General features: G+C 32.0%; 1 pseudogene; it reads left to right on the plus strand.

Annotated features, from left to right (window-relative positions):
* The first annotated feature begins 6,618 nt into the window (after positions 1 to 6,618).
* On the plus strand, positions 6,619 to 8,451 carry LOC110666666 (NAP1-related protein 2-like; annotated as a pseudogene).
* Positions 8,452 to 9,890: the final 1,439 nt, after the last annotated feature.

Here is a 9,890-nt window from a genome sequence, read left to right on the forward strand (position 1 = left end):
TTCTTTGAAATTTTCTAAGTGTAATGTCATTTATTTTTAATGGAGATTGAGGTCAAAAAGCAACACTATGTGTCAAATGACCAAAACACCCCACTTTGGGTTACATTCCCGATTTTTCAGTAACACCGATTTTTGTCTATTTCTCAATTTTTCGTTTTTCTTTATACTAATTTATTAATTTTTCTTTGATATTTCTAGTGTCAATTATATTTCAATAAACCTTTATTTATGTCTCAAAATTAGATTCAGAGAGTTCTCCGCGGTCCTGGGGTCGGCAATGGCCTTCCCGGTGCGGTCACCCATTGCTGTGGTGCCGGCTCGTTTAACTTAGCTTCATTTTCTCTCTTTCATTTTTGTTTGATTTATTTGTATTTTCTTTTTATTTATTTCATCATTATATGTGTGTTCACTATCATCGAAGTGTAGTTCCAGACGTCCTGACTTGCCTGAACTATTATTTGACTACTGGAGCCATAGAACGTACAGAACACGTATAGGGAGGATGTTACAGTATGCTCAGGCACTAGTGTTGTAATCATGAAAGTAATATTATCAGCCAAGATTGAAGCATGAAATCTCCATGGACAGTCTTTACCTTCACAAGCAATAATAACTCATTCATTATCATTTTTAATCATTCTAATTGTATAACCCCCCTGCACTGCATAATCTCTCGATGCATCCCTTGATGCACCAGCATGTTCAAATACTTACCCAATATTGAACTGAATTTGATCTCCACTTCTATGCCCATAAGGGTCAGAGTATACTCCTTTAATGGATTTGTAAATTTCCTCTTTCTAAGCTTCTTGTCATATTCTTCATGTTTAGAACCCTTTATTTTAGTATCCTTCCCACTATCCAAATGAGACAAACATCATTATCCCCATAAATAACGTCATTATCTTCATCTTCAATACCAATCCCATCTCCATTATTAACACTATCTTCTTCCACCTTTGTAGGCTGCCAATCTACATCTTCACTAACAGATAATTCAAATACATTTTCTTCATCATTATCACCATCATTAACTTGGCCTTTGGCCTTTCCCATCACCACTTTTACCTCTATACACCCTTTCCCTAACCTGACCATTACTACTATCACTATGGACCCTTTTATCCTCCATTTCTATGTCTCTCATTAAATTAGAGTTGAAAGAACTCTCAATACCCTAGCTTACATGGACGTCATCATTCCTATGTTTTACATTACTTGGTCCCTCACCATTCCTAGAAGGAATTACATTTAATGCAACTTTCAAGGTAATAGTCACAGGAATGGTAAGATTATCTTTATATTACTCAAATACTAACATTAAATCCAAATAATCCTCAATTTACATTCCATTACCACAATTGATATCCAGAAAATCAGACATCAGTCAACATGCTAATACATGATACTTATCAGTAGGAACATTCCCAATCTCAATTAGAGTATTTAGCATAATCCATTTTTTTCCTTTAACATTCAATAAAAATGCATTGGCATTTTAAATAAACCAATATTTACACTATCATATTAAACATGAAAATTGCATTTACACAACCAATTACTTCTCACTATTCACCTAGGTTTACACTACCCAAACCCATTGCAAAATCTACACTATACTTAAGCATTCACTTTTGGTTTAACTATGGTTTGTAGTAAAGACAATATATTTTAACTATTCTAAAAAAATACATTTTGCAACACCCCTTACTCGGTTTATAATGTAGCTGAGCAAGGCGTGTTACATTCAGTGTCAGAGCACCCTATCTTATCTTACTTTATCCCTTTAAAAATTTTAAACTTGTTATATTTTAAAATAAATTAAATTCATAGGAGAAACTGACAGAGTTTCCCCTAATTTATTACCGTTTGGCATGTCTTCATATTTACCTGTTTAAAAATCTCATATAAATTTTCAATAAAAATTTCTAATATAAATCTCATCCATATGTATCACAACCAACTCATCATTTCAAATATCATTTGTAGATTTCCATTCCATATTTATTCTCCTACATTTCCATTCCATATTTATTCTCCTACATTTCCATTCATGCTTAATTCACATAAAAAAAATTCTCAAATTTCATTAATTTACATGATTTACAAGCTAATTACATAAATTCATATTTTACAAGATATACAAATTAATTACATATGAAAGAGCTAATTTATTAATTTAAATGACATACATATTAAATACATTTTCATAACTTACATTACATAACAACATGATAACTATTTATAAAATACAAAATATATTAGTATGACCTACATGGGCCCTATCTACATGTATTACTGAGGATGTGACAACCTTGACACTTCTACAGATCCAGACTCTAAAAATCCCAGTCTAATGTCCACTGGGCTTTATCTTCTGTACCTGCGCGAAGGAAACAATCCATCGTACTATGCATTGCTGCTTAGTGGTGTAATAATATAACAAGGAAATAATATACAAATAAAAATAAAAATGAAGCATAATTTGGGTATTCAAGAATTATTTTGATTTCATATGAAATTTCTAATATTAACTATCTTTTATCCTTTTTATTCCTCTTTAGAAGTACTTAGTTCATAATTTACAGATACTAATATACAATATACAAAATTTCTAAAAATATTAAATTTATGTTCATATTGTGTGGAAGATGCATTTATAATATTTATTTAAGTTAAATTTATTTTACTAATCTTTTTATCACTTTACTGAAAACTTTCTAGGTGTTTTGGATCATTTCATAATAAATAAAATTTTAGAGCTAATCTAGTTCATTTTAGGTTTTTCTTACTCATTTATTTAATTTCTATTATTCTTAATAAATTTCACTGCCCAAGTAAGCTATGACAGGCTGACTAAACTGGATAAGTGGGTCATTGGCATTGGACACTGTGGTGTCTCGGGCCGTCATACCATGGGACGTAAAACGTCAACCACGTATGCAATCAATATAGCTGGCATAGGGCACCGCAGTGCCTCAGGCCGTCATACCATGGGATGTGAAAGCGCAAAACGTCAACTACGTATGCAATCAATATGGCTAAGAAGCCATGATAACAAATAATAAGGCATACAAGCCAAAAATGCGGGCATAAAGCCATAAATACAGGCATAAAGCCATAAATACAGGCATAAAGCCTTACGCAGTACTGCTCAAACAATTCATTATTGGCATGCCAATCTATCCAATCTGACACACGTGTCTAGGCAATACGTGGGCACATTAGTACCGTTAAGTATTAATATGTTTTATTATTTCATTACAAGTTCCAATTATAATTTATAACATTTTAATTCTGTTTCTAGTAGAAGCATAAATTTCTAAATCACAGTTTTACATAGTTTATGCTTTCATCATAATTTATACATTCATTAAATCATTCATATTTATCACAATTCACATCAATTATTCTCATGTGCTATTGTACTCACAACATTTTTCCTTACTCTCATGATGAGAGCTAATGTCCCATTCATACATTCATATGATTCTTTTATTTATTACAATACTTATATGTATTATCAGTCATATTCCAAGTAATCCATAAATATTTTATGGATTTCAGAGTTTAGACCTTAATTTTCTCTAACAATTTAGCCAAGACACATAGTCCATTTGGCCATACTTCCTTCATGGAAGTTGTCTCTTTATGTATTAACTTAAATTTCCCTTTTGAATCATTCACTTTGAAGTATAACTCTAATTATAGTCAATTGATTAATGATTGTCCAGGGTACTGAACCCTGTCAATCTATTGGTTTCAAAAAATTCCTGTCTTCTTTGTTATACAATTCCAAGCACTTAGGCTTAGAATTGGTTCTAGGTTTCTAAAATAAGGTTCTAGTCCTTCATCTTAGTTTTTCATATCATTTTAAATTGTGTCATTTGAAATTTTAGAACTCAAGTTATGGTTAAATAACCAAAATTAATTCATTGTCTCTTTCTGATTTCAGAACCACGCAGATTCTTGAATCCCTATTTTGTCCAATCATTTGGACATGTTGTAGTCATATTTTTGCCTAAGGTCTTTCATATAAGTCATTCCCCTATGTCTTAGGGTCACTCAAGTTCAAGAACTACAATTCACTAATCACATTGTATATTAACAATCATAATGGCTTCTCTAATTTATTATACTATTTTCTATGTTATTGGGGTTGCTATTCATATTACTATTCATTCAAAATGTTGACTTTTTCATAAATAATAGGTATACAAATTTTAAATACATAGTTATACCACATTTTGGGTCACAACTTTGTTGGCATTGGTTGCCAATTGCAATTCAAGGCTTACTAGATGTAAGTCCAAAATTTTAGTTTTTGTGTTTTATGTTTACTGCTCCATTGGACCAATCTACAGTGGAAATTTAGCTAAACTTTCTTCATTAAAGTTGTTCCTTAACGTCTCCACTTTAATTCCCTTTTTAAATCACTCCATTTGGAGTTTTGTAGCTCAAGTTATGATCCAATACCATAACTGGCCGGATTGGTCATTGTCCAAAATTTCTGGGCAAATTTTGGTTATGGTAATTTTGGTGAGCTAAATTTGGTCAGCCATTTGAATTGGTTATGGTCAAAATTTGGGTTTCTATTCTTCATGCAAGTTGTTCTCCTATGTCTAAGCTTTCTATAGATTCAAGAATGAGGTCATTTGGACCTCTCTACACAAAGTTATGGCCATTTGAACAATCATTATTCATATGGTCAGTTTTCCAAGTTCAGATTTTGGTTACCTGGATTTAGGCAATTTTTAGGTCACTCTAGGTTGGTTTTCTGGGCAGGGTCTCTTCATGAAAAATGTGGCATTAGTTTCTCCTCCAATTGGCCTTACACCAATTGAAGTTGTGCACTTCAACCTATGGTTGCCCAAACTCACTGGATTCAAGTCCAGAATTTCTGGCACATAGGGCAGCTTAACCAATTCACCATTCAATGCCACAATTCATTCCAAATTAAGGTTAATTCACCTCAAATGGTCACTAATTGACCATTAGAACACCAATTCACTATTAATTTAGCAAAACCCTAATTTGGCTCAAAACCCTAATTCCCAAATGTCTCAATCTTGCCATACACATAGAAATTAAAGTTCTAATCCTTATTTTCTCATCCAAGCCCATCAATAAACAACTTTAATTCAATTAAAATTCATCACACACTTCCATACTCATGGCTACCAAAAATCAAGGGTACTCATATATGTATGTTTTGTTTCAATTTCAACAAATCCTAGCCTAACTTAAGTCCTTAACAATGAATAAGGAGAGAGAGAGGTGGAGAATAGCACTAACCTCTTTGGAGCCACGTTTGTTCTTGTAAAACTTCAAGAATTTCTTCAATTCTTGGCTGCCACTAACTTCTTCAAGGTGTAGGGATAATTTTTTATGAAGAGACATGTGAGTTTTGGGTGAGATTAATGGGAAATGAAGCTAGCAAAAGATGAAAATGGTGGAAGCACCCATGGGAGTTGGTTCGGCCATTTGGGGTAAGGGAAGAAGATGGCTGGATTTTTACTTTCATTTAGTCTCTTTTATGTCTTATAAATGGGTTTGTCAAGTTTTAATTGGATGGAGCTTTTAATTGTATCATTATGACATGTGCATGATGTCATAATTAGGATTTAAATTTCATTTTATTTTGTTTTTCTTTCTTATTTCTTTTATCATTTTTAATTAAATTTTTTGCAATATTTACTTATATTTTAGGATATAAACCTTACTTACTTAAATAGACAAGTCGGTCAAAAATAATCTCTAAAGGTGAAATGACCAAAATGCCCTTCGTTGTGCTTAATGAGCTAAAATTTTTTATACCGATTTACAAAATTTTCTTCATGTTTTCTTAGCATTATATTGTCATCTAAGGCTGAATAACTTTTTACTGGAGTCCCTAAAATTATTTCACAGGGTTTTCCTCAGGTCTAGGGTTAGCAACTGTCTTCACAGCCACTTTTCATTAGGGCTACCATCTCCGTGGCTTCGGCTCATTTAACCTCTTTACATTTCATTTCTTAAATTTTTCCTTAATTTTTTTCTTATCAGTATTTGAGTTATTTATGACTCTTCACTCTAGTTTAAATATAGTTCTAAACATTCTGGCTGTCTGGATAGACATTAGTCACCAGAATAGTAGAATGTACGGACTACTTAAAGTGAGAGTGTTACACATTTTTTTATGAATTATCATAATAGGTACAATAAACAAACCCTTAAATGCATTGTATCACACCCATAATGACATCCACAACCACAGCAACAAATAACCCACATGGATAGAGAAACATATAAATAAAGCATATAACAAACCTTAACATACATTCAACAACAATGATCCGCTCCTTCCCTTTAACGAAAACAACAAAATGCAACCACCGATTTGCCTTTGTGGGATATGTTTGATGCAAGTAAAAGGTGCTTACTTTAGAAATGGGGAAAAGAAAATACAGCCTCTTGTCATTAGGAAAAGTGAATGTGAAAACACAAAGAGAGGGATGATGGGTTTTGACGAAGACACTACAAGCTCTTGAGTTTCTTTGTATTTTCAATTACCTTAGGTCAAAATGGGTATTGTTTTACTGTTCATATGCCCTTAAGAAAATCTTTGTATTAAAATAGATGAATGGAGAACTTATAATTTCTGTTGGGAATTTACAGGAGATCTAAGAGGAGCTTGAGAAGGTATTCCCCCTCTCTTCCTTATATCTTTACATATATCTTTATTAACACACATATGTTCCTTTTATGAATCAAATGTACTCATACATATCCGTAACCGTGGCCATTGTGGGCTTTACTACAATGATATGATTGTGCATGCAGGTTTTTATGTTGAGGCTTAATGAGATTGGTCAAGGTTGTTTTTTCTTTTTTCTTTTTTATTTTTGGATTGTGTGGAGTTCCCTTGAGTGTGAATATTTCCATCCATTTGTTGTCTTTATTATAGGTGGGAGAGTTTAATGGTTACTTACTGGTTTTGTTGTTTCTTGTGTTTGGAAAATGATGAAATGTGGATATGATAAAGTATTTAAGGATAAAGCTTGGATTTTTGTTTTTGGGAATTAAGAGATGGAAGCTTCATGGTTGTGCAGATTATTTGTGTCTATCATTAGACTTAGCTCTAATATCAAAACTTTAATGTGCATTTTAGTAGCAATAGTCTACTACAATCTAGTTATTTTTTTGTGCAACTTTTTGTAATAGGGTAATGTAGAGATATTTCTGGTAAAATGTGTCAGTTCCTAATTGATTTAGTTCTAATGTTGGAACTCTAATTTTGGTAGCAATAGTCTATTGCAGTCCTGTTATTTTTTGTTTTGTGCAACTTCTTTAACAGGGAAATGTGGACATTGTCTGTTAAATGAATCATTTAAATTGGTGATTTTGCATAAAACAAGGCCATGTAACATAGATGCGGGTTCAATATCTATCATTTTATTCTTAAATGATTATGGGACTGGAGTGGACCATTAAATATTGTTCGAACTTTTGAACTAGATAAAATATTCATGAATTTTGGTATTTGCTTTGGCACCCAGCAGATTGATCCAGTGACAAAGTGCTTGAAGTTAGGCAGAAGTATAATGAGATCTGCAGGCCTTTCTATGTCAACAGAATGAGATCATCAAAGCTATTCCCGACTTTTGGTTAACTGTTATATGTGATTCATTTGTTCTCCTAAATTTCTATTTTCTAATTCATTACTGATTGTTATTTCCTTATGGTTAATTTAGCACATGCATGATATAGTTTCTGAGTCATCTAGCCCTATGTTATCTTTTGATAGAGGAAAACCAAAAGGTATGGGAATTGATTTCAAATATAATGAACTTGCTTATGATAAAAATTGATTATAACTATTTGGATCTTGCTGCAATTTATTATTATTATTATTATTATTATTATTATTATTATTATTATTATTATTATTATTATTATTATTATTAGAATTGAATTACAAAACTAAGGTTCTTCATTCTATGGCAATATTAATAGTGAGTGCTTTCTCAATAAAACAATTCATTTGTCATTATTATAGATCTTTAAGTATCTAGATTCTCTTGATGTGGAGGATTTCAAAGATATGAAGTCAGGATACTCCATTATATTTGTAAGCTTCTTCTTCCATCCATTCTTTATTAGTTGTAGGCATTGTTGTAATATCTTATATTTGTGAGCTAGCATTCTAATTATTTGTTATTTAATTTTTGGTTTGAGATGCTATTTATCTATTATTCTAGCATGGTGACATCATTGATGAGTTACTACTGATTTCCTCCCTTTTTCTTGCTCTCCACTCCTAACTTTTAGAATTTCAAAGAAAATCCTCATTTTAAAAATACAAAGCTGAGAAAAACCTTTACATTCTTTGATGAGGGGATGATTAAGATAATGGGTGCAAACATCCAGTGGAAGGAAGGCTTGATAATGGTTACATTTGTATTTCTTTAGCATGTATTACTCCCCTTATCTCTCATATTTTTACAGAACATTTGTATTTCTTAGAAAGTATTACTCTCCTTCTCTCTTTTATTTTTATAGAACGTTTAATGATTAATTTTAATGTGTAGGGAACTATGAATGGAGGTAACCATGAGAAGAAAGGAAACAAATAACCATTTGGTAAGAGGAGGTTACTTTTCTAACCACCTTTTGCTCTATTAGCAATGCAAAACTTTATGCACTTGGCAGCTAAAAAGGTTTGCTTGTTTATAGGAAAAAAAAAAAAAAGCGTGACATCTTCAATGTTAGTAGATGTTCGGACACGTTGATTGAAATATGGAATTTATAAAGCAAATTGCTTGATTAATGAGAAACATTCATTATTAAATTTTTCAGGAAGAATATTTGCCTTTTCTTTCCCTGATTTGTATACTAGTAGATAGGACGACATGACATCTCATATGTTTTTGTCCAACTGGGCATTCTATGTGTGCTAAAAAAAAAAGGAAAATACTTGGCTACTTGTAGTGTATTATGCCAAACCAATAAATGATGTTATGGATGGAGAAGTGTAAAACACTCAGGATAAATGATGATCAATCATTGGCCTACTATAAAGCATTCATACTACGTGGCAATCTTCTATGGTTTGGTGTAATACATTGGGTGTAGTTGATTCTTTCCTATAAACAAATTATTGTAGAATTTTACAAGATAGGAAAATCTTGCAAAGTTATTGTATATTGCTATCAAGGGAAAGTGCTAATAGGGAACCTCATTTTATTATTATTTTTTTTTAATTTAAAAATTAAGTTTTGTCAATTAGATGGAAACTTGTTAAGCTAAAATCTTCTTTTTTGCATTTATTTGGCTAATGGATGGAGATAATTGAACCTAATTAAATTATATATATAAAAAAAGAGAAACTTGCAGTGCTGTTGATGTGAATTTAACTTTACATGGGAGAGGACATGTATCTTTGTTGGGTAATTTTCTCCATTAGAATCTCATATGGCTTTCCCCTATATATGCCACTCATGTTAATCATGATTGAGAATGGAGTGGGTTTTGGTTGAGTGCAGTCTATGGTTCAAGTTGGCCTTCTATTGGTATAGGGTATAGGTTTAAATTCACCCATAGCAATTGAACTTATTAGTAATTTTAGCACAATCACTAAACTTCCAATTCCAAATTAGCAAGTTGTTTTCATGTTTGCTTCCACCTTAGTGCCGTAATTGTGCTTGCCTTAGGTTTAGACTCATTGGACACAAATGCAATAAAATCAGTGACCTATGAACCAAGTGGAAATAAGATGTGTGCAAATTTCTGAATTACATGATCATTAGCCTCTTTTATTATTGTTTTTGTTAGTGATGGTTCATTGGTTGACCCATTGGGAAATGGAGTGTCACACCTTACCCCTCTGTAAGGCATAACATGATCCCGTA

Source organism: Hevea brasiliensis, chromosome 15 (genome assembly GCF_030052815.1).
Source record: "Hevea brasiliensis isolate MT/VB/25A 57/8 chromosome 15, ASM3005281v1, whole genome shotgun sequence".
NCBI classification, from domain to species: domain Eukaryota; kingdom Viridiplantae; phylum Streptophyta; class Magnoliopsida; order Malpighiales; family Euphorbiaceae; genus Hevea; species Hevea brasiliensis.